The sequence below is a fragment of the Galeopterus variegatus genome, unplaced genomic scaffold (assembly GCF_000696425.1).
Source record: "Galeopterus variegatus unplaced genomic scaffold, G_variegatus-3.0.2 Scaffold4695, whole genome shotgun sequence".
Taxonomy (NCBI): Eukaryota; Metazoa; Chordata; class Mammalia; order Dermoptera; family Cynocephalidae; genus Galeopterus; species Galeopterus variegatus.
Genome location: NW_007730806.1, coordinates 124,322 through 148,733, shown reverse-complemented (window position 1 = coordinate 148,733; position 24,412 = coordinate 124,322). Strand labels below are relative to the sequence as shown.

The window sequence follows — 24,412 nt, the reverse complement described above, 5'->3', positions numbered from 1 at the left end:
TTGAGTAGGAGTGGTGAGAGTGGACATCCTTGTCTAGTTCCTGTTCTTTTTTTTTTTTTTTTTTTTTTTTTTTTGTCTTTTTGTCTTTTTTCTGTGTCTGGCAATGGATCGCAACCCTCAGTGTTGCCCCCGTACCGGACCGGGGACCGGCAACGGGATCGCAAGCCTCGGTGTTGCTCCCGCGCCTCGCTCAGACAGTGAGCGGGAGCCGGTCTGTATGTGGGATCCGAACCCTCGGACGGGAGCACCGCCGCGCTTCCCAAGCGGCGCACTATCCAGTGCGCCACCGGGCTGGCCCTAGTTCCTGTTCTTAAAGGAAAAGCTTTCAGCTTTTCCCCATTCAGGATGGTATTGGCATTGTGTTTATCATATATGGCTTTAATTATGTTGAGATACTTTCCATCTATACCTAACTTATAGAGGGCGTTTGTTATGAATGAACGTTGAATATTATCAAATGCTTTTACAGCATCTATAGAGATAATCATATGGCCCTTGTGTTTGATTTTATTGATATGGTGTATCCCATTTATTGATTTCTGTATGTTGAACCAACCTTGCATCCCTGGGATGAATCCCACTTGATTGTGGTGTATAATTTTATGTATGTGTTGCTGTATTCATTTAGCTAGTATTGAGTATTGAGTATTTTTGCATCTATATTCATCAAGGATATTGGCCTGTAATTTTCTATTTTAGTTGTATCTTTACCTGGTTTTCGTAACAAGGTGATGTTTGCTTCATAGAATGAGTTTGGGAGAATTTCCCCTGCTTCAATCTTTTGGAATAGTTTGTAGACAATTGGTGTCAATTCCTCTTTGAATGATTGATAGGATTCTGCTGTGAATACATCTGGTCCTGGACTTTTCTTTGTGGGGTGCTTTCTGATAACAACTTCAATCTCCTTTATTGTTATTGGTCTGTTCAGATCTTCTACATCTTCTTGACTCAGTTTTGGGAGCTAGTGTGTGTCCAGAAATTTATGTATCTTCTCCAGATTTTCCAATTTGTTGGCATATAGTTGTTCATAATAGTCTTGAATGATTCCTTGTATTTTGGATGTATCAGTTGTAATATCACCATTTTCATTTCTAATTTGTTTTATATGGATCTTATCTCTTCTTTTTTTAATTAGCCATGCTAATGGTTTGTCAATTTATCTTTTCAAAAAAAATTTTTTTGATTCATTGATCTTTTGTATTGCTTTTTGGGTTTCAATTTCATTAAGTTCTGATATAATATTAATGATTTCTTTCCATCTGCTAACTTTGGGTTTGGATTGTTCTTGTTTTTCTAGTTCTTTAAGGTGAAGTCTTAAGTTGTTCACTTGCAATCTTTCCATTCTTCTGAAGTATGCATTTAATGCGATAAATTTCTCCCTTAGTACTGCTTTCACAGTATTCCACAGGTTTTGGTATGATGTATCATTGTTTCCATAAGTTTCAATAAATTTTTTGATTTCCCATTTGATTTCTTCTTGGACCCATATGTCATTAAGTAGAATGCTGTTTCATTTCCATGTGTTTGGACAGTTTCTAGAATTTCGTTTGTTATTGATTTCTAATTTTAATCCATTGTGGTCTGCAAAAATACATGGGATAATCCCAATTTTTTTGAATTTGTTGAGACTTGATTTGTGACCTAACATGTGTTCTATCCTGGTGAATGATCCGTGTGCTGATGAGAAGAATGAATATTCTGAGGTTGTTGGATTGAATGTTCCGTAGATATCTGCCAGGTTCAATTAGTCTAGTATGTTGTTCAGATCTTGTGTTTCTCTGCTGATTCTTTGCCTAGATGATCTGTCCAATATTGACAGTGGGGTGTTCAGGTCTTCCACTATTATGGTATTAGTGTCTATTTCCTTCTTTAATTCTAACAGAGTTTGTTTTATAAATCTGGCTGCTCCAATATTGGGTGCATTTATGATTGTTATGTCTTCTTGATGGATCCATCGTTTTTTCATTATGTAGTGGACCTCATTATCTCTTTTTATGGTTTTTGATATAAGAATAGCTACTCTAGCTCTGTTTTCATCTCTGTATGCATGATAAATCTTTTTCCATCCTTTCATTCTTAGTCTATGTGAATCTTTATAGGTGAGGTGGGTCTCTTGAAGGCAGCATATAGTTGGGTCCTCCTTTTTAATCCAGTCTTCCAGTCTGTGTCTTTTGATTGGAGAATTTAAGCCTTTACATTAAGAGTTGTTATTGAAAAGTGCTGATTTAATCCTAGCATTTTATTGATTTTTGTTTGCATGTCTTAAGTGTCTTTTTTTGTTCTGATTTCCTGTTTGTTTTCTGTGTTTGTTGGTTCCTTGGGTTGTAGATAGCCTTTTTTTGTTGTTTTCTATTCATTGATGCCATTTTTATTATACTAGTGGGTGTTAATTTTTCTTGGGTTTTTATGGCAGTGGCAGTTGTTTTCAGGTAATCCCTTGAGAATTTCTTGTAAGGGTGGTTGTGTGGTAGTGAACTCCCACAGTTTCTGTTTGTCTGATAAATATACTATTTGCCCGTCATTTCAGGATAGCCTTGTGGGGTAGAGTATTCTTGGCTGTCAATCTCAGTCTTTTAGTAGTTTGAATATATCATCCCATTCCTTTCTGGCTTTTAGGGTTTGTGATGAAAAGTCTGATGTTAGTCTGATTGGGGATCCCTTATAGGTGATATGATGCTTTTCTCTTGCAGCTTTTAAGATTCTTTCATCTTTGATTTTTGTCAATTGGACTATAACATGTGTTCGGGAAGACCTTTTTGGGTTGAATACATTTGGGGATCACTGAGCTTCCTGAATCTGAAGATCTGTGTCTTTTCCTATACCTGCGAATTTTTCTGCCACTATTTTGTTGAATATGTTTTCATTGCAATCTCCTTTTTCCTCCCCTTCTGGAATATCCATGACTCAGATATTTGAGTGCTTAAGGTTGTCTGATATGTCTCTTAGATTTTCTTCAATGCTTTTAATTCTTTTTTCTTTTCTTTTTGTCTGCCTGTGTTATTTCAAACAGCCCATCTTCAAGGTCAGAATTTCTCTCTTCTGCTTCTGCAAGCTTGCTGGTTAAATTCTCTGTTGTGTTTTTTATTTCTTTGAATGAATTTTTCAGCTTGGCAAGCTCTCCTACATTTTTTTTCAGGGCATTGATTTCCTTGTACATTTCCTCTTTCAGGTCCTGTATACTTTTCCTCATTTCCTCATGATGTCTAGCTGAGTTTTCTTGTATCTCATTTAGTTACCTTAGAATTATCACTTGAAATTCCTTGTCAGGCATTTCAAGGGCTTCTTGTTCTATAGGATCTAGAGCTTGAAAATTATTACCCTTTGGTGGTGTACTTTCTTGATTTTTCATATTTCTGGTATCTTTCCTTTGATATTTAGTCATTGTGGCAGGGGATTACACGGTCCACTTGTTTGACACTATTGTCTGGCTAGGATGTTGCTGCGGCTGCCAGTTTGGTATGGCTGCCTCAGTGTCTGCTCTGTTGCCCACTACTGCCTCAGGTGCATGGTTGCCTCAGATCTTTGGCCTCTCAGGGGAGGTGCCTCTCTCATCAGTGCACACTCAGTGGGGCTAGGGATGGAGTCAGGCAGCGGCGGCAAGGCCTACCTGCTGGGTCACACACTAGCACCACAGGGCACATGGTGTCCACAGATCTTAGGCTTCACCTGCTGGGCACTTCTCTGACTGGTGTGCACTTGTCGGGGCTGGGCACACTGCTGGGTCACGTGCTGGCACTGCAGGGCACTTCGTCTCTGAGGATCTTGGGCCTCTCTGGCTGGGCACCTCTCTGATCAGTGTGCACTCAGCAGGGCTGGGAATGGAGTCAGGTGGTGGCAGCGAGGCTTACCTGCTGAGTCACATGCCGGGCACCACAGGACATGTGGTCTCTGCAGAGCTTCTGCCTCCCCTGCTGGATATTTCCCTGCTCTACCTCTATTCACATTCACTGTCATGAATCCCCTGTCAGGGGCAGCCTGCTTAAGCAAGATCTTCACTGCATAGGACTGGCCTTCCCACCTCTGCTAGTCACCATCAGGGCAAGCTGCTGCCAGCCAGAAAGAGCATGCTTCTTACAGGGTGAGAGGAGTTTAAGCTGTAGTTGTTTGGCAGTCTCAGCAGTAGAGACATGGGAGAAAAATAGTACCAGTGGACACTTTCCTCTTGCAGCTAGAGTCTTCTCTAATGCCCAAACTTTCCAATTTCCTCCAGTGACTAAATTAGACTCTTGCACTCCAAACTAATAGAAATGAACAATGAACCCAGCAGTAAAGCAATGAATGCTTTATTAAGAGAGGCGATAGAGTTATGCATAAGGGAGATAGTGACAGTCAACCTGGTACCTAGGCCTGGTTCTTGTCTTCATCCAACACACAAAGATTTCCCTAACATTTCTCCATGAAATATTGCACACGCCATGACAATTCTATTCCTTTACACCAACAAACAAACACACAAACAAAAAAACAACCTAGAAAACCATTTCTCAAATAATTGATCTCTGAGGACTTTATGTCTAACAGACCTTGATTTTATTGTTCTGTAATTTAATTAGTATTGTGCAAGATCCAAATGAGCAGAGACTTCACCTGCTTTGCTTACTTATATATTTTCTCAAAGGTATGTGGTTATGTGTGCATTCTACAGAAAAAAATTAATGAAGAAGTTATGAAATAAAAAGAAGGGTGGGGGAGTAAAGCCAGGTTAAATACAGAGATTTTAAAACAACCATATTAAACAAACCTGAGTGAGAATCAAAAAGCAACTGAAAAAGGGTATAATATAACAATAATTTGCTGGCATAAAGTAAATTAATTACTAACTTGATAAAGATCTAGACATAAAAGGATATAATACATAATGCTCGCAGGAAGTTCTGGTACATGGCAGATATTCAATATTTGTTGAATGAATCAGGAAATGTCTTGGTAAATACGTGATATTTCATAAAGGACCAGGTTATATTTTGAATTTCTTGGAAAAGCATGAATTAAAACTGACATAAATGGATATCTACTTGGAAGGCAATAAAGATGGTCCCCTAACTCTCACATCTTACAAAAATTCAGAGGACTTAATGATGTCAGTGTAAAAGTAAACACTGCATTTTAGATGAATATCTAGACAACTTGCTGGCAAGGTTGTGGAGAAAAAGGAACCCTCCTACACTGTTGGTGGGACTGCAAAATGGTGCAGCCTTCCTGGAAAATGGTTTGAATGTTCCTCAAACAATTACAGATCGATCTACCATATGAACCAGCTATTCCACTGCTGAGACTATATCCAGAGGAGTGGAAATCATCATGTTGACATAATACCTGTACTCCAATGTTTTTTGCAGCACTATTTAAAATAGCCAAGAGTTGGCACCAGACCAAACGTCCATCATCCGATGAGTGGATATGGAAAATGTGGTATATCTACACAATGGAATACTACTCTGCTATAAAAGAGAATGAAATACTGCCATTGGCAACATGGATGGACCTAGAGAGAATTATGTTAAGTGAAACTAGTCAAGCACAGAAAGAGAAATATCACATTCTCACTTATTTGTGGGAGCTAATAAATAAATAAATAAGCACACAAACAACCTGGGGCGGGGAGGGAATAAAACACAACAGTTACAATTCCTTGAAGTTGATATGACAAGCAAACAGAAAGGAGATTGTTGGGAGGGAGGGGGAAGAGAGAAAGGGGAGGGAGGTTTCACTATTGGGCTATAATAATCAACCACATTGTATATTGACAAAATAAAATTAAATTAAAAAAAATAAATTCACCCTTCACACACCACTATCACTACTTACTCAGACCTTCTGTGATGTGCTTAAACTTTTCTTTTTTTCCCTTTGTCCCCATACTTCTTTCCATTCTGGAGCAATCCAGTCATTCTATTCTAGGACAAAATTCACTACACAAGATGCTTTCTCACATAAAAGTATCTTTTCCTTTTAACCTTCCTAACCAGAACTACGTCTTCATAGCTTTCCCATATCTCCTCTTTTCCTACAATCTTGTTTCCTTTTTAGCAACAATACCAAATTACCCTCATTTGATGTGTTTTTGGCTGCATCCACAACTTTGGCTTTAAAACCTTCTAGCAGAGATAAATGCAACCCTGTTTAACCAGTAAACCCAGGGGAAAAATGTATGCTGATAGTTCTGATAACATTTCTCATAGCAGTCTGATTTTCAAAAAGCCTTCTTACCCCCCCCACTTTTTTTTTGAAAGCTTCTGCTTTAATGCTTTCAGAACTCTGCACAGATAGACACGCTTTGTCCAGGTTTCAGTTAACTAAACTCTCCATCTGTATCCTGAATCAGTAGTGGTGGGACTAAGAGACAGAGTCAGGAGGAGAGTGATGATGTGATAGCCAAACTCAGGTAAGCCCCAAGGGCTGTGCCATCCATACATCTTGGGAGGGGCCTTCAGATGGGGCACGCTTAAGTTTGGAAAGGTGTATCCACGGATAGTGTCCCAGGAGTTTTGTGGCTGTGGGAGTGGTTAGAACCACCGTGTAGGGAGCAGTCCACCTGGGCGGTAGGGTTTTGTGATATGGTTCTTTTAGTAAGATGCTATCCCCTGGGGTTAAAGCCTGGGGAGTAATCATGGTGTGGTCCCCAGGGGTGGGAGTAGCTGAGTCAGCGTTGGCCCAAAAAAGGGCCCTTAAAAGGGTTAGGTAGGGTAGGTAGGATAAAAGGGGAGGGTGAGGATGGAAAGTTGTGGGTCAGCAGGAAGGGCCATCCATAGAGGAGTTCAAAAAGGCTGAGGCCTGATGGTCCCCTAGGGCTGGCCCTAAGCCTTGTAAGTGCCAACGGGAGGAGGGTTGGCCAAGATAAGTGGGTCTTGAAGGAAAGTTTAGTAAGAGGTTCCTTGAGGAGGCCGTTGGCTCCCTCAACCTTACCCGATGATTGGGGATGGTAAGGGATGTGGAGTTTCCAGGTGACATTCAGACTTTTGGAGACCTGCTGGGTGGCACTGGAGGTGAAGGCTGGGCTGTTGTCAGATTGTAGGGTCTGTGGAAGGCCAAACCTTGGGATGACCTGTTCAATGAGTACAGCGGCTACACATCCACTGTTTCTCGAGCTGTGGGGTAAGCCTCAATCCATCCCGCAAAGGTGTCCAACAAAGTTAGTAATTAATGATAGGTTTTGTGACATGGCATGTGGGTGAAATTAAGCTGCCAGTCCTGCCTGGTTGATGGCCTCGGAGTTGATGGTTAGGTCCTACCCTGCGAATCCCCCCTAGAAAGTTAAGAGCAGAACATATGTTGCAAGACTGATGAACCTCCTCAATAAGCTTTCGGAGGTGTGGGTTATGGAAAAGGCATTCTAGGAACCGCTATAAAGCTTTTGGGCCAATGTGGAGGGATTGGTGGACATCTGTATAATGCTGGGGGCTAGATGGCCCAGGAGGGCGACCTTATTTTGGATAAAAATCCAACACTGTCCCCGATAATTCCCCCCCAACCACTTGAGAGTCTGAGTTTCTTCTTCGGTATAGGAGGGGGAATGAGGTGTGTTGAGGAAAAGGAGAGGAGCTGGGGCAGAGCCTAGATTTAAGTCCTGGGCTGTGGAATCAGCTTCATTGTTGCCATTAGATATAGGGTCTTTAGAGGACTGGTGGCCTTGGCAGTGAATGATAGCCACTTCAGTTGGGAGGATAAGGGCCTCAAGTAGCTTTGAGATGAGGAACCCATTGATTATTGGGGTCCCTTTCGTAGTGCGGAATTTTTATTCTTGCCAGAGGACAGAGTGAGTATGGGTGATGAGGAAAGCATATCTGGAATCTGTGTATATAGTGACCCGTTGTCCCTTGGACAGGTGGAGGGCCTGAGTGAGGGCTATCACCTCTGCCTTTTGAGAGTTTGTTCCAAGGGGAAGGGGTACAGCCTCTAAGGTGGCATCTAGAGTAACAACAGCATAGGCTGCATGCCTTTGACCATCTGGGGAAATGAAAGAACTATCCTCTTTGAAAAGCACATGGTCAGGATTAGGTAGGGGCCTGTCCAAGAGCCCTGGATGTGAGGGAATAAAGTCCTCTAATAGTTGAGGACAGGAATGTAAAGGGTTGGGAGTAGTGGAGGGAGTAGGCAGAAGGGCTGTGGGGTTTAAGCGGGGGAGGTAGATAAAGAAATCTGGGGATTTTTGATGAAAAGGAGGTGGTACAGTTGGATTCTGGAGGGGTCAAATGGGCAAGGGCTTTGTGGCTGAGCAGGTCCCCCAAGTGATGGGAGGAAAAGACAATGAGGGGTTGGCCCAAAGTAAGCTTGAGAGCTTCTTTGGTCAGTGAGGCAGCTGCTGCTAGTGCCCTGAGACATGGCTGCCATCCCTGGACCGTGACATCTAGCTGTTTTGATAGGTATGCTACTATCCCATAGGCCAGTCCTGTAGGCTGGGCCAGGAGGCCAGTAGCCAAGCCAGAAGGCTCATCCATAAATAGATGAAAGGGCTTTGAAGAATCTGGGAGAGCCAGAGTGGGTCCTGCAGTGAGACAATCCCAAAGCCTAGAGAAAAGGTGTTTAACAGTGGTGGGGTCAGTTAATGGTCCCTGCATGGTGTCCTTAACTACTTTGTATAGGGGTCATGCTAGGAGGGTGAAGTTGGGCATCCACTGTCAGAAGAAATCCACAAGGCCCAGAAAGGAGAGGATGTTGTTGGCACTCTGGGGAGGTTGGAGATCCCAGAGGAGGCAGATACGATCCCCTGTAAGAGGCTTGGAAGTGGGGCTTAGGGATAGGCCTAGATAAGTAACTGTGGGGGTACAAAGTTGAGTCTTGGAAGGAGTGACCCAATAACCTCTAGACCCAAGGAAATTGAAAAGGGTGGCAGTATCCTCTTGGGAAGAGGATAATGAGGGGCTGCAAAGAAGGAGGTCATCCACATATTGGAGGAGTGTGCTGTACTTTAGAGTGTAAAGATTGAGATCTTTGGCTAAAACCTGGCCAAATATATGGGGACTATCTCTAAAGCCTTGTGGCAAAACAGTCCAGGTAATTTGTTGTGAAGTATGTGTGACATGGTCCTCCCAAGTGAAGGCAAAAAGGAAATAAGATTCTAGATGGAGGAGGACAGAGAAGAAAGCATCTTTGAGATGCAAAATGGAAAAGTGGGAGGTGGTAGGGGGGATATTGGAGAGCAGGGTATATGGGTTGGAGACGACTGGATGGAGTGGGACTACAGCATCATTAATAAGTCTTAAATCCTGCACTAGGTGGTAGGCTCTGGTGGGCTTCTTTACAGGGAGGCTGGGGGTGTTTCAGGGGGAGCTAATGGGAATAAGGAGTCCCTGCTGGCAGAGCCAATCTATGATGGGTTTGAGTCCTTGTCGGTGGGTTTCTGAAGTGGGGAATTGAGGACAGGAAGGAAAGGTGGTTTGATCTTTTAATTGTATTTTTAGTGGGGAATGGTTAAAAGCTACTATTGGCTTAGAAGTATGCCAAACCTGTGGGTCAACTGACAATGGGGAGTGGGGCAGTTGGAAAAGGTTGAGTGAAACTAGGGCCAAAATAAGGTGGGTGGAAACAGTGGGTGAGGGGGAAAGATGAATGGCGGCCTGGAGCTTGTGAAGGATATCCTGGCTGAGGAGGCAGACGGGGCAGGAGGGGATTATTAGGAAAGAATGAGAACAGGGAAACCCATCCAGGCCACAGGAAAGGAGTGAAGTGGTCTGTGGATTAGAGGAGGTGCCATCAATTCCCATTACTGCCACTGGGGAGAGGAAGCTGGTGCCCGAGTAGGAAGGCAGAACAGAAAAGGCAGAACAGAAGAGGCAGCCCACATGTACAATAGGAAGGAAATGGACTTACCCAGTACCTGGAGCATGACCCTGGGCTCGGCATGGGTGACAGGGGTTTCTGAGTCTGGGCCCTGTCAGTCATCATGCAGGCCAAGGAGCTGGAAGGCAGGACTTACCAGCTCAGAGTTTCCTCCATGTGGAGGTGCCAGGGACCCTCTGATGCCAGGGCAGTCAGAATTCCAGTGGCCCATCCTCCAACATTGAGGGCATGGGTATGTTGATATCCTGGGATTTGGACATTGGCGGGCTCAGTGTCCATCAGTGCCACACTTGAAGCAGGCCCACAGGAGGGGTGCACTGGGTTACCCCTTTCCATTGGCTCCTGCAGCCAGCTAGCTGCAGGGCTGCTACCAAGGCTTGGGTTTGGAGTTGGACCTTCTGCTTGACCCAAGCCTGTCTTTTAAGTTTAGCCGTTTCCTCCTGAGCATTAACAACTTTAAATGCCATTCTCACCAGGTCAGGAATGGGAGTTTGGGGTCCTATTCAGCCTTTTTAAATTTTTTGTGTATATCGGGGGCCGACTGAGATAAAATGGGTGGCTAAGACAGTAGCTCCTGCCGGGGTAGAGGGGTCTCGGCGGGTATACTCACGTAGGACTTCAGTGAGTCTGTTAAGGAAAACAGAGGGATTTTCATCTGGGCTTTGGGTGATTTCCCACAGTTTGTCATGATTGATGGCTCTATTAGCAGCTGCCTGCATTCCAGTAATGAGGCACTGAACTATGCGGTTGCAGCGTTGGTGGCCATCTTGGCCATTCTGATAGTCCCACCCAGGGTCTGCAGCGGGACCTGCCTGAGCCTCTACCAGCATGGTTGGATCTTTTAAATGGACCTGATCTGCATGTTCTCAGGCAGCAGCCTGGATGCGTTCCCTTTCCTCTGCTGTGAGGGTTGTAGTCTGGATGACAAGTAAGTCGTGCCATGTTAGGTCATATGCTTGGGCTAAATATTTGAACTCTTTGGTGTTGTTTCCTGGGTTAGCATAGTAGGAAAATAGCTGCTTTTCAGTTTGGGAGGGGTCTCGGAGTGAGAAGGGTGCATGAACTCAAACCACTCTCTCGGCGCCAGCAACCTCCCTTAACGGTCAGACCAGATCAGGGGTAGGTGGAATTACTTGGGACTGTGTCTGGGTGGAAATGGGAGATGAGCCAGGGATGAAGGTACTGGGGCAGGTGCCAAAGCAGTAAGGGGAGGGGAAGAAGGAGGCTCTGGATAGGGAGGGGGAAGTTGCCACTGAGCCGGCGGGCTGGCCAGGTTTTCAAGGGGTTTGGACAGAGGAGAAGGGGAGAAGGATTCAGGGGTTTTAGGGGCAGATGGAGCTGGTGTGGTCTGAGCAAGGAGGACTTGGGAAATGGAGCAGCAGGTGCAGAGGGAGGGGTGAGAGCCAAGGTCCCAAAAAGGCTGTATGTAAGGAGCTTCGGGCCATTTGCTTTGGTGACTGCAAAAGTTGTCCAAAACTGTGAGGACCTGATAGTCACAGGTGGCCTCAAGAGGCCATGGAGACTGATTGTTCAATTGATATTTGGGCCAGGCCACTGAACAGTAATGGATAAGGCAGTGCCTTCTCGAGTCTTGTGAGAGGCCCAGAGTTTCGAGATTGGCCAGCAGGCAACCTAAAAGGGTATTGGGGTCGAATTTGGACTGGGCATTTTCCATGATTCCTGCTGGGCAGGCCAGGGATTAAAACAGGCATCCCCCTTAAAATCTCAGACTATGGACAGAGGGTAGGTGGCTGTCCTGAGGAGGAGGACATCTCCCAATCCTCAGGTGCTGAGCGGGATTCACCTGGTGACCCAGTAGAGTAGTCCTGACACGGCCGTGCATTTTCAGGCAGGACCACCTAGATCAGGGCATGGAATCTGGGGAGCTTACCCAGTGTCTTGAGGCATGGGGCTCAGATGAGGTCCTGGTAACGAGAGGAGGGAGACTTCCCATCGAAGTGAGCCTTCAACCTTCTCCTGGGTTTCAGCACCAGATGTCCAGTTCAAATTGGTGGTGGTAAGTAACAAGAGGAGCCAGGAAAAGGGTTCAAGGCAAGCTTTAATGGAAGCACTCTCAGGTGAGGTTCTGTGGCCCACAGGGGAGTGAGGCCGGGGAATTCATGGCCAGGGCGGATACTAGTGGGTATTTATAGGGGAGGGCTCTTGGTGAGTTTTTTGCCCATATATGGTATGGAATTGAGTAGGGTTCAGTTTCTGGTTCCTGCCACCTGGGCAGAGAGGAGGGAGAGGGAAAGGGGGTGGAGTTTAACAAGATGGAGGGGAGGGGTGGAGTTAACAAGATGGAGGCTCTGTCACTACCTTGTTGCTGCTTTCCGTTCCTCCTGATCCCGCCGGCCCAACACCCCCAAATGTCAATGAAGAAACAATAATGCATAAAAATTATTTGAGTTGCTGATAACTGTAGAACAATGAGCATATACTAACAATGAACAAATGAAGATGGTGATTTTATATATGAAAGTTTCCTCATACTCAGTTATGGTTTGAGACAAAATCAAGAAATCTCTTCCAAACATGTGAGCCTGGAAAAATGTAAAGAGTTGCATCACTGAGTAGGGTGGAACTTTTAAGCAGGTAACAAGGGGGTACTCTCTAATTTTGTTGTCAGAAATGTGAAGTGTTACAAGGTCTTTGGAAAACAAGGTCTTTGGAAAACAATCTGAAGACAGCTATAAATATGAAAAGTGCAGGTGTTTTTTTTAACCCAACGGTTCTCCAATCCCAGCGCTGCTGAAGGTCTGGGCCAGATCACTGCTTGTGGTGGAGTCATTCTATGCACTCTGTTTATCAGAATCCCTAGCTGTAGGGCGCCTCCCCGGGGTGAAAGCTGAAAGTGTTGGTGTTCAAGATCTATTGGGGGACAAAATCATTCCCAGGTGAGAACCGCAGTTTTAGCCTAAAAATACCGAAATAGTTTATAGTATTGATAAAATAAAAAAGGAAAGGGGAACTCAAAGTAAAAAAAAAATACACTAAAACCTAAAGAACATTTGTGATGTGCATAGGATACTATTCATGCATTTGGGTAAACACCGTATTAGTATGTACGTATTTGCGTACTATAGAAAGAGAAGTTTTAAATGTAATTAAGAACTTAGAGAACAAAGAACAGCAGGGAGCATGAAATTGGGATAAGTGAAGTGGTTTCCAAATAACGGTATGAAACAAATAGAACGAAAATCAGAAACTAACTTTATGTAAAGGTATAAAATAGTAATGATTTAATGACATCAACATGGGTGTCTAATTCAAGATTAAATTGCCAAAGGCTTGGAAATAAAACAATATAACAGAAAATGTTTTAAAATGTGGGGAGGAAGAAAAATCTAAAGTTACAATTTCATCTTATATAAAGATATCTGAATTCAAATATACTTAAGAAAGATAAAGGTGATAGTAGTCAAATGGTAATAACTGCCTTTCAAATGATGGGCAAAGATGCAGCAGCTTTAGAAACAGATCTAATATTAAAAGGTAAAAGGCAGAATAAGGAATAACAGAGACATGAAAACAAGTGAGAAATTTATATATAAAAAGCAATTTATTTAGCCAAATGGTCCAGAAGAACTTTCTACATTGATGAAGCAATGAGAGTAACACTGTATAGCTGATAGATGGATTTGGATATAGAATATCTATAAAGTTTGGTACTTTACTCACCAAATACATTGATAATTCCATGAAAGAACTGAGTGACAAACATCAAAATAATTGAAAAACTGCAGTTCATATATTTGAATTAATGCAATAAAAACCAGGAATAAAAAAACTCCCACTGCACTAGACAAAGTCAAGGAACTTGCACTTGTACTTTGTAATAAGTGGTAAATATCTAACAAATGCACAAATATAATCAATCACGTGAATGTGGAAATAATTGAAAATGAAGGTTGTTAGTGTACTGCTTTTCACCTTTTAAATAATTTTTCAAATTTTATTTGAATATCCAGCATAAGAGAAATATTACAAAATGTAGACTGCATGGGCTGCTGTCATGAGGTAATGATTGAAAGGAATCCATTGGTCTGGATCTTTCTCATCAGTATGGAAAAATTCAAATTGCCTCACCATCTTAAAAATAAAAAAGAAATGCTGTCATTTCAGCATATGTCCCTCTACTTCTAATACCCTATTTCACATCTTGATTAAATTTCAAAGATCCTGGGGTATATGTTCTACTTTTACTGGAACCACTTTAAATCTCCATTTCCCTAATACAATTACCCTTCTAGTACCATTGTTTAATCATCAACAATCACCCTCCATGGCTGAGTTCAATGTCCAGTTCTCTTTGCAACATCGCAAATATATAAATGTATTTGATTAATTAATTAATCAAAGAAGCTGATAACCACAGAAATCTCTCTATGCTGGGCTAGGCTGGATTGGTTCCAGGGACATGTTGACAGTTTTCATCTTCCTGACTCTTTCCTTCAATGTTAATTGGGCTCTCAGACTCGCCTACATTGGTTCTATGAAAGGAAGGTCTCCATGTGGAAGTCTGAATTCCTCCCTGGATGGTTGATGATGGACACAGAAGTTCTGGCACCAGACAGGACAGCAGGAAAGGGTCAAGCATCAGGCCCTGAGTCAAACTTAGGGCTCCCCAAAAACAGCCATTACCATTCAGCCCAAGGTTGGACAGGCCGAGGGACAAGAGCAGAGGAGATATTTACAGCTCCAGATATCTGCTCATTAGGCACATGTCCCTCTTGTCACTACAGGCCTGAGAATGTAATTTCTCTAGAAGATGTTGCTCTGTACTGAAATGATTTTTTCCCCTATAGATTCTCTGTTCCCAAGGCACCAGATGAAACATCAGGGGAATTCAGTCGTTTTTACTCCTTCATGAATTTACCTTACTTTCGGAGATCTAACCTCCTAATACCTTATCCCAACGATGAGTCAAAAACTTTCCAAGGTCTAAGACTGAGAAACCCCTTATCAGATGTAGAGTTTTCAAATATTTTCTCCCATCCTTTAGGTTGTGTCTTCCATCTGTGATTGTTTCCTTTGCAGTACAGAACTTCTCAGTTTGTTTTAATCTTACTTGTGCACTTTTGCTTTTGAGGTCACATTGAAAAAAGTCATTGTCTAGACCAGTGTCACAGAGATTTCCCCCAATGCTTTCTTCCAGTAATTCCATAGATTCTGTTCTTACATTTAAGTTGGGAATCATTTTTATGTTTACTTTTATTTAATTTATTTTTTATTGCTTTACTGTATAATTCCATTTATATAAAATGCAAAACCAGGCAAAACTAATCTATGGTGGTAGAAGTTGCATAGTGTTTATTATTGTGGGTGGTCAGGGGGAGTTCTAACTAATAAGCCATGGGAGGGAATCTTTAGGGGGTGATAGAAATATTCTGTATGTTGACCTTGAATACCAGTTACCTGTAAGTGAACTTATGTAAAAATTTGTCAAGCTCAACTCCTAGGGAATCTGCACTGTGCTCTATATATATCACAAATTAAAAGATGAAAAAAATTTTTTTCTTTTCTTCTTAAGATTGCTTTTATTTATTAATTTATTTTTATTTATTAAGAATGTTCATGAGATACAGAGCTAATTGTCACTCCTCATGCTCATGAAGTGAGGGCCAGATTCACACTGTGGGCATACCTGTTACCAGAAATTACTTTTGTACCCTGTGTCCCCACCCAATTATCTCCCAAACTCCCTCCCCTTCCCCTTTTCCCTCTTACTCTGCTTTGTAGCTCAAGGAATGTTCTATCCATCTGTAAGGCCGCCGCACCACTGTGGTGTTTCTTTCTTTCCTTTCTCTCTTAGCTCCCATTTATTTTTGTATGTGCTTTGAGATCGGGGTCTACTTTTATTCCTGTGTATGTGGATACTCAGTTTTCCAGACACAATTTAATGAAGAGACTGCTTTTTCAACATTGAGAAATGAGAAAGCTAGGCTGCTAACATATTCCATGCTCCTGGATGGGAAACATTAACGTTGTGAAAATGTCCATACTACCCAAAGTAATATGCACATTCAGTGAAATCCCCATCAAAATACCAATGACGTTCTTCATGGAAATATAAGAAACAACCCTAACATTTATATAAAACAACAAAAGCCCCAGAAGAGTCAAAGCCATTCTGAGAAAAGAAAAAGAAAAAAAAAAAAAAAAAAAAAAAAGAGGCATCAGCTTTGTATCTCATGGATATTTGTAACGAATAAAAAAAGTACTATGAAAAAAAAACTTATACTATGAAGCCATAGGAACAAAACAACATGGTACTAGCATAAAAATTGACACTTGGACCAATGGAACAGAATAGGGAACCCAAAAATAAACCCGCATACTTATGGCCAGTTGATCTTTGGCAAAGGCAATAAAAACATGCATAAATAAAGCCTTTGGCTTTGTTATATTTTATTTTTATTTTTGCTCAGGATTGCTTTGGCTCTTTTTGGTCTTTTGTTGTTCCATATGACTGTTAGAGTTGTATCTTCTATTTCTGTGAAGAATGTCATTGGTATTTTGACAGGGATTGCATTGAATGTGTAGATCTCTTTGTGTAGTATGGACATTTTCACAATATTAATTCTTCCACTCCAAGAGCATGGAAAGTCTTTCCATATTTTGATGTCTGGTTTTGGTATCTCAGTGATGCTGGCCTCATAGAATGAGTTTGGAGTGTGGCCTCTGTTTCAATTTTTTTGAATAGTTTGAAGAGAATTGTGTCAATTCCTGTTAAAGCTTTGATAGAATTCAGCAGTAAATCCATCTGGTCCTGGGCTTTTCTTTGTTGGGAGACTGGTGATCACTGCTTCAACCTCATTCCTTGTTATTGGTCTGTTCAGGTTTTCTATTTCTCCTTGTTTCAGTCTAGGCAGTATGTGTCCAGAAATTTATCCATTTCCTCCAGGTTTTCAAAGTTGCCAGTCAACAGTCATTTGTTACAGTCTCTAATGATTCCTTGTATTTCTGTGGTATTGGTTGTAATGTCTCCTCTTTCATTTCTGATTTTTGTTATTTAGGTCTTATCTCTTCTTTTTTAGGTAGCTTAACTAATGGTTTGTGTATTTTGTTTATCTTTTCAAAAAACCAACTTTTTGTTTCATTGACATTTTTTATTATTTTATGGGTCTCTTTCATTTAGTTCTGCTCTGGTCTCAATTATTTCTTTTCATCTACTAATTTTTGGATTGGATTGCTCTTTATTTTCTAGTTCTTTCAAGAGCAGTGTTAGGTTTTTTATTTGAATCATTTTATTCTTTTGACATAAGCATTTATTGCAACAAACTTCCATCGTAGTGCTTCTTTTTGTGTATCACACATCTTTTGGTATGATGTGTCTTTATTTACATAAGTTTTAAGTCATATTTTGATTTTCTGTTTAATTTCTTCCTGGGCCAATAGGTCATTCAGGAGCATATTGTTTCATTTCCACATATTTGTATTGTTTCAAGAGATTTGCTTATTGATTTGTAAATTTAATCCACTGAGATCTGAAACATACTTGAAATGTTTTTAATTTTAAAAATTTGTTGAGACGTGATTTGTGACTTAACACGTGGTCTATCCCAAAGAATGTTCCTTGTGCTGATGAGAAGAATGCTTATTGTGCACTTGTTCAATGAAATATTTTGTAGATGTCTGCCAAGTCTAAATTGGTCTAAAGGGTAGTATCTATCATATTTCTCTATTCATTTATTGCCTAGATGAACTGTCCAAGGTTGAGAGTGGTATGTTCAGGTCTCCAACTATTTTCAACTTGGGGTCTCTTTCTTTAGGTATAATAGTGTTTGCTTTATATTCTTGGTGCTACAGTGTTGGGTGCATGTACATTTATGATTATTATATCTTCTTGCTGGATAGAACCCTTTATCATTAAATAATGACCTTTTTTCCCCCTTTTTATGGCTTTTGGTTTAAAGTCTATTTTACCCAAAATAAGAATAACTACCCTTGCTCATCTTTGGTTTCTATTTTCATGGTCTATCTTTTTGTACGCCTTCAATATTAGTCTGTGTGTGTTTTTACATGTAAGGTGTATCCCTTGTCAACAGCATATAATTGGGTCTAGCATTTTAATTCAATTAGTCAATCTGTGCATTTTGTATATGGAATTTAATCTATTTACATTTAGGGTTATTATTGAAAGATATTGTCTTACTCCTGGCAATTTATCAATTTTCCTTTGGATGTCTTATATATCTGTTTTTTCTTTCTTCCTCTTTAATAGTTTGACTTAAATGTTTGCTGGTTTTTTGGGGTGGTAAGATGTAACTTCTCTCTTTCACATTTGCATTTTTGTTCTACCAGTGGGTTTTGGTCTTTCCTGTGTATTCATGGTAGAGATTTTCATTTTTTGGCTTCCAGGTGCAGGACTCTCTTGAGGATTTCTTGTAGGGGTGGTAGTGTGGTGATGCACTCCCACAGTTTTTGTTTGTGTTCAATACACCTTTGCCCCTCCGTTTCTGAAGGCTAGCCTTGCTGGGTGTAGTATTCTAGGCTGGCAGTTTTCATTCTTTTAGTCCTTTGAGCATATCATTCCTTTATTTTCTGGCCTGTATGGTTTCTGCTGAGAAGTCTTCTGTTTTACTGATGGGGACTCCTTTGTAGGTGACTTGATGTTTTTCTCTTGCTGTTTTTAGCATTTTCTCTTTCTATTTGTCTTTTGACAGTTTTACTATGATGTGTCCCAGAGAGACCTTTTTGGAATACATCAACTTGAAGATCTTCCAGCCTCGTTGATCTGTCATTTTGTATCTCTAGCAATACCAGGTAAGTTTCCACTATTGTTTTCTTGAATGTGCTTCAGTGCCCTTCACTTTTTCCTCCCCTTCTTCAACACACATGGTTCAGATGTTTGTGTGCTTAAGTTTGTCTGCTAGCTGTCTTAGATTTTCTTAAATTTTAAAATTCTTTTTTCTTTTTTTCCCCTTTGCGTTTCTTCACACTAACTTCTAGATCAAAAATTCTTTCTTCTGCTTACCCTAATCTGATGTTTACACTATCAATTGTAGTTTTTATTTCATTGAATGAGTCTTTCAGTTCCAGGAGTTCTGTTACATTCTTTATAATAGTATTTATTCCTTTGTAAAAGTCCTCCTTCATGATCTGCATTGTTTTTCTCATTTCATTGTGTCATCTAAATGAGTGTTCTTGAATCTCATTAGGTTTCTTAAAGTTTGTTGCTTAAGACTTCTTTTCAGACATTTCAAGTGTTTCCTCTTGTATGGGGTCTGGTATTTGAGAATTATAGTATTCCTTCCTTTGTGTCTTTCTCTTGTTCATTCATATTTCTCTTATCCTTATGTCAATGTCTAGTCATCTGGTGGAACTGTTTCTTCTTCTATTATTTTAGTGTGGTTATTGATGAGAAAGTCTTCCTCCTACAGATTTGTTACAGATTTTCTGTTGGGTGGGTGTTTTAGTTTTGGTTCCAGACAGACTGAGTAGTTTCAGTAGTTCTGGGAAGCCTCAGTTTTTCAGGGTTGACTCTGTAATTACAGGTAGACTCAGTAGTTCTGGTGGATGCTAGCAGCTAACTCTGTGGCTGAGATTGTGCAGGTGGTTGGATGTGTGAGCCTGTTCATGTGGCTTGGGCCACTATTTACCCAGACCCAGTTATTATACAACACATATATGTGCAGTAACATCAGATTACTCCACATAAATATTTATAATTACAATGTGTGAATTAATAATTGGTAAAAGAAAAAATTCTTTACATTGTTATTAACTATAGCCAATGTCTTAGTGTTGCTAATATAAATAAAGAAGCAAATAAATAGAAACAAGGACAGAACAATCGTAATAATTTCATGAATTTGTTAAGAGAACAGATATGATTTGGATGAGGGTGGGAAAAGGGGAAGAGGGAGGGAGGAATGGAAGGAAAAATTAAAGGGTCATGAAAATCAACTACATTTTATAACGTTAAATTAAACAAACAAACAAACAATACCTGAGACTGGGTAATTTATAGTGGACACAAATTTATATAAAATGCTTAAACAGGGCTGGCATACACCAAGTGTTGTTCCTTTTAATGACTATATTAGTATCTTTGAATTTGTTTTCTAGCTCTAAAATTTTTTTAAAGTTTTACTTTACTTTTTTATTGTTTGTGTTTATTGGGTACAGATTGTTGTTTCAATTAATGCATATATGGTATAATGATCTAGTCAGCAGTTTCTGGTCCAGAGTCATATTGAACCAACCATATGTCTACTTTTCACTCTGAGAAATATTCACTGAGCATACACTCCTGATCAAGAACTGTAATAGGCATCATGGTTGCAAAGAAAGATGAGATATAGTTCTGAAAATTCCAATATCCACATTGTGTTAAAGTAAAATAATTCAGTAAGGTCAGTGTGTCTGAAATAAAAGTGAAAGAACGAGAAGGAAGGAAATCTTTGAGTTAGTTTTATTCATATAACCACAGAAAACATCTTTGTAAATGAGTTACCAGGGAAATGTTTCTAACATAGTTAAAGTCTCATCACTTCTGAGGATTTATATTAAACATGTAAGATTTGATTTATTTAAAATATTGAAATTATTACTGAAAATAACAGAGAAAATGGCAGGTTTTCCTTATAAGAATTTAAAATTACTGGTTAGAAAGTGAGAAGCATGATCCAATATATAACTTTGTAAACAATATCTACAGCAGGAAATAACCAAAAGGAAAATTCAAGGAAAGAATTGCTTTGCAGACATACACAGAATATTGGATGGAGGAGGCCAGGATTTCTGGTCCTCAGTATTGTGCATAATATTATTCATGAGAGTCCTGCAATGGCCCTTCATACAGAGCCTTGCTGAGGAGTCTCCTCAGAGCCCCTTTCATGTCCCTGTTCCTGAGACTGTAGATGAGGGGGTTCAGCATGGGGGTGACCATGGTGTACATCACCGAGGACATCAGACTTGCACTAGAGGACAGTGTGGCTGCACAACTGAGGTAGACCACAAGGCTTGTGCTGTAGAGCAAGAAAACCATTGAATGATGAGACTCACTGGTGTTAGTGGCTTTGCTCATCCCACTAGATGATGCAATTCTCATGATGGAGAAGAAAATCTGAGAATAAGAGAAGAGAATCCAGGACAGAGGGAAAACACCTAAGACAATGGACAAAAAGTATGTCACTATGTTATTGATGAGTGTGTCAGAACTGGTGAGCTTCAGGACTTTGGGAAAGTTACAGAAAAAAAGCTTGGGATTTCCATGTTTGTGCTGAAGGACAGCCTCAAAGTGTTCAAGGTCTGAAGCAGGGAGCCTAGGGCACTCATGATCCAGGACCCCAGAACCAGCACCCTACAGAGGCATGTGTTAATGATGGCCATGTAGTGCAGAGGGCGACAGATGGTCACAAACTGGTTGTAGACCATCACTGTCAGGATAATACAAGCTAGACATCCAAACACAATGAGAAAATATATCTGGCTGAGGCATCCTGCAATGCTGATAACTTTGCTCTGTGTCTGCACATTCACCAGCATGTTTGGGATGGTGGTGGAGGTGAAACAGATATCAGGAAAGGACAGGTTGGAGAGGAACAAGTACATGGGGTGTGCACGTGGGAGTCTGAGATGCTGGCCAGGATGATAAGCAGGTTCCAGAGCGCTGTGGCCAGGTACATGGAGAGGAACAAGCCAAAGAAGAGGGACTGCTGCTCAGAGTTCCCTGAGAATAATTTCTTATCTCCTCTTTGTTTTCTTTCTTCCAAGGGGTTTCTGGGTTTGCCGAGAAGGAGGGAAAAAAGGCAACACGAAATTCACTCCAAATAAACATTCCCTAGAATTAGAGCAATATCCTGTACTTAAACCAAGGGGATTCAAGAATTCATCCATTTTGGCTAACCATTGGATCCTATTGAGGACAAGTTGTGGCTAGTATTCCTATCTGGAAAGATTGTCTCTAGGTCAGTGGTCTCAAATTTTGGTCCCTGAAACAGCAACACCAGATCACCTGGGAAGTTGTTAGAAATGTGTATTTTCAGGCCTTGGTGTGTGCAGCTGGCACTCTGTGATTTAACAAGCCCTCTCGGGAATTCTGATGCCCACACTGTTTGAACACCACCGCTGCAGTTCCCACATTCCTAAGCAATCCTCCCTTCTCCAGCATCCCTGGGGGCTGCTCTTGCCCTTTCCACCTAATGCCTGGTGGAAGGAAAATTCCCTAATTCTAGTGAGATTTTTCAGTCATTGGAAGGCTCTTTTTTGTCATTGTGCTTCCTCTCTGTAATTTATACTCATTAAATCTTCTGGACCTTGGGTGCTTCTTCCACTGAAAATGATTAATAAGTACTGTTATTATGAATCACTGTTTACATTTCAGTTTTGTTACCAATTTATCTATATATATTTAACAAAAATGACATTTGTCAGTGTGGAAGTCCTAGAGTTTTTAAATATAGCAGTGAATCTCTGTACATTTTTTATTTTCTGATTCTCATCCGATCATAATATTCCACCCAATGGAAATGGCTATTTAAAAGTTGCACATTTTTGGATATTTATTTTCTTTCTAAGATTTTTAATAAAAAATACAGTTTAGGTTAAACTTAATTTTACATTTTTTTCTTTAATGGTAATCTGCAAATGGTCTCTCTGTTATTAAAAATTAAGGTATGTCCTTATTCACATTCTTGTTATTGAACATCTGTGACAAAATTTTAAGTAGGCTGTCAAATCATTTTTTATGTGTTTAATTGTCAATCTTCATAATATCCTTAAAAGTTGAGTAGAGCAATTCATCGAGTATTAACTCTGTCTTGCATAATTATTTCTCTTCCTGTTTATTCTCTCAGGTGAACTATAGAGTCATCTATCCCTGTTACACAAAAAATAGCATTAGAGTTTTATTAGAGATTCCATTATAATTATAAATTAATTTGGAAAATATGGACATCTTTATTATGTTCAGATTCCCATTCAAGCAACAGGAATTTTCCTCTAGTTATTTTGATTCTATATAAGTAACTTTCCTATAGGTTTTTTAAAAATGTAGATTATGCTCATTTCTTCTTAACAGTATTTTAATTTATTTTATGTTTAATGTTATTACAAATGGTATTCCTACACAGTATCTCTGTTATTGCTATTATATTAGGAAAGCTTTTGATTTCTATGTATTGATGAGGTGTGATATTACTTCTCTGGTGTTTCTTATTAGTTTCCTATTTTATAATTATGTAATTTGTCAGAATAATTTTAATTAATAACATCTATTTCTCTTCTATGTCTTATTGCATTGATTTGAAATTTCAAACCCCTGATAAAATTTATGATGTGCTGGAATTCTTATTATTTTTCCCAGGGGAATAATGCTAGAGTTTTGTAATTTAATGTTATGTTCATCATGAATAAAATATTTAGTTTTTATCTAGTTAACTTGTATCATTTGTTTCTGGATGCTTTAGAGGGTTTTTAAAAAATAGTGGAATGAATACGTGTCCAATACTACATAGAAAAAGTAATGTTAAATCTTATCTCGATATTTAAAAGTAAATTTTAAACATTAAATATAGAACAAGGGACTACATAAGGTATCTATAAATTTATGCATGGATATGTATACCCTTTGAAATTAAACATTCTTTCAAAATTACAAGTCTTTGGTAGAAATAACAGAAGAAAAGATCAATAATTGGAACCATAAACTAAACTTCTGAATTAAAATTAGTTCCATGCAGAAAATTAGAATTTAAAAATAATCTGTTTGTGTGATAAAAGTTAATAACTTTAATCTCTAAAACACTAAGAATAAATCATAGAGAGATTAATGTCTTACTGAGAAAAAGGCACAGAAATTTTAAAGATCCATATGAAGAAAGGCAAAAAAGTGTTTTTAAAAATTTCCATTCCTACTATTATTCTAAGAAAGCAAAATTAAAATGAAGATACCCTTTTCAATGAGGGATTTAAGATGTCTTTTTTGAAAATTAAAAATGCAAAATACCATCATGGGGAAAGAGGTACAACATTTCAGATACTACTATTAAAAGGTCCTTGGTCTTCTCTGGGCTAGAGAAATTAAGTCAGCATATAGCTTCTTTATAATTACACACATATTTGCACAGGAATAATTATCTTCAACAAGATACACCAAAATATGAATAGGGATCAATTTTGAGTGATAACATTAAAGGTGATTTTTAGATTCATTTTCTAGTACATTTTTCAATAATTGCAAGTGAATACCTATGTACTCTATTCTCAAGAAACAGAAGTTTCAAAATATGAAGGTATCAAAAATAAAAAGTTTACAAATCAAACTTAGTTAAAGCAGAAATTAGCAAGTAAAGAAAAAGATACATGCACTAAAATGAAGAAAGAACTAGAACTGAAAAATAAATTTCAGAGCTAATTCTTTTTTTTTTTTTTTAAATTTTTATTTTGTCAATATACACTGTATATGATTATTATGGCCCATCACCGACACCTCCCTCCCTCTTCCCTCTCTCCCCTCCCCCCCAAGAATGTCTTTTCCGTTTGCTTGTTGTAGTAACTTCATGAAAGTATAGTTGTTATATCTTCTTCCCCGCCCCCCCCCCGGTTTTTTTTTTTTTTGTGTGTGTGTGTGTGTGTATGTGAGTGAATTGATTTGTTTTTTTTTTTTTTTTTTTTTTTTTTT

General features: G+C 39.6%; 1 pseudogene; it reads right to left on the bottom strand.

The window, feature by feature from the left end:
* Positions 1 to 20,554: 20,554 nt before the first annotated feature.
* LOC103603604 overlaps positions 20,555 to 24,412 on the bottom strand; it is an 8,738-nt pseudogene continuing 4,880 nt past the window's right edge.